The sequence below is a fragment of the Silene latifolia genome, chromosome 9 (genome assembly GCF_048544455.1).
Source record: "Silene latifolia isolate original U9 population chromosome 9, ASM4854445v1, whole genome shotgun sequence".
Lineage (NCBI taxonomy): Eukaryota > Viridiplantae > Streptophyta > Magnoliopsida > Caryophyllales > Caryophyllaceae > Silene > Silene latifolia.
Window position 1 is genome coordinate 214,665,999 of NC_133534.1, and position 2,129 is coordinate 214,668,127.

Sequence of the window (2,129 nt, forward strand, 5' to 3'; positions counted from 1 at the left end):
CAATTGTTTTAAAACAACGAGTCACTAGGACTAATGAAAAAGGACAAATGGTTCACACAATGAGTCACATGTACTAATGAACAAGTACAATTGTTTTAACACAACGAGTCACAAGGGCTAATGAACAAGGACAAATGGTTCACAAAACGAGTCACATTTACTTATAAACAATGACAATTGGTTCACACAATGAGCCACAAGGGCTAATGAACAAGGACAAATGGTTCACAGCACGAGTCACATGGACTAATGAACAAGTACAATTGTTTAACACAACGAGTCACAAGGACTAATGAACAAGGACAAATGGTTCACACAATGAGTCACATGGACTAATGAACAATTACAATTGTTTTAACACAACGAGTCTCAAGGACTAATGAACAAGGATAAATGGTTCACACAACGAGTCACATTTACTAATAAGTAATGACAATTGGTTCACACAATGAGCCACAAGGGCTAATGAACAAGGCCAAATGGTTCACAAAACGAGTCACATGGACTAATGAACAAGTACAATTGTTTTAGCACAACGAGTCACAAGGACTAATGAACAAGGACAAATGGTTCACAAAACGAGTCACATTTACTAATAAACAAGGACAAATGGTTCACACAACGAGTCACAAGGGCTAATGAACAAGGACAAATGGTTCACAAAACGAGTCACATGGACTAATGAACAAGTACAATTGTTTTAGCACAACGAGTCACAAGGACTAATGAACAAGGACAAATGATTTACACAACGAGTCACAAGGACTAATGAACAAGGACAAATGGTTCACACAACGAGTCGCATGGACTAATGAACAAGTACAATTGTTTAACACAATGAATCACAAGGACTAATGAACAAGGACAAATGGTTCACACAACGAGTCACATAGACTAATGAACAAGTACAATTGTTTAACACAACGAGTCACAAGGACTAATGAACAAGGACAAATGGTTCACACAATGAGTCACATGGACTAATGAACAATTACAATTGCTTAACACAACGAGTCACAAGGACTAATGAATAAGGACAAATGGTTTACACAAGGAGTCACAAGGACTAATGAACAAGTACAATTGTTTTAACACAACGAGTCACAAGGACTAATGAACAAGGATAAATGGTTCACCTAACGAGTCACATGTACTAATAAACAAGGACAAATGGTTCACACAACGAGTCACAAGGGCTAGTGAACAAGGACAAATGGTTCACACCACGAGTCACATGGACTAATGATCAAGTACAATTGTTTAACACAATGAGTCACAAGGACTAATGAACAAGGACAAATGGTTCACACAATGAGTCACAAGGGCTAATGAACGAGGACAAATGGTTCACAAAATGAGTCACATTTACTAATAAACAAGGACAAATGGTTCACACAACAAGTCACAAGGGCTAATGAACAAGGACAAATGGTTCACACAACGAGTCACATGGACTAATGAACAAGTACAATTGTTTAACATAATGAATCACAAGGACTAATGAACAAGGACAAATGGTTCACACAACGAGTCACATGGACTAATGAACAAGTACAATTGTTTAACACAACGAGTCACAAGGACTAATGAACAAGGACAAATGGTTCACACAACGAGTCAAATGGACTAATGAACAAGTACAATTGTTTAACACAACGAGTCACAAGGACTAATGAACAAGGACAAATGGTTCACACAACGAGTCACATGGACTAATGAACAATTACAATTATTTAACACAACGAGTCACAAGGACTAATGAACAAGGACAAATGGTTCACACAACGAGTCACATGGACTAATGAACAAGTACAATTGTTTTAACACAACGAGTCACTAGGACTAATGAAAAAGGACAAATGGTTCACACAATGAGTCACATGTACTAATGAACAAGTACAATTGTTTTAACACAACGAGTCTCAAGGACGAATGAACAAGGATAAATGGTTCACACAACGAGTCACATTTACTTATAAACAATGACAATTGGTTCACACAACGAGCCACAAGGGCTAATGAACAAGGACAAATGGTTCACAAAGACGAGTCACATGGACTAATGAACAAGTACAATTGTTTAACACAACGAGTCACAAGGACTAATGAACAAGGACAAATGGTTCACA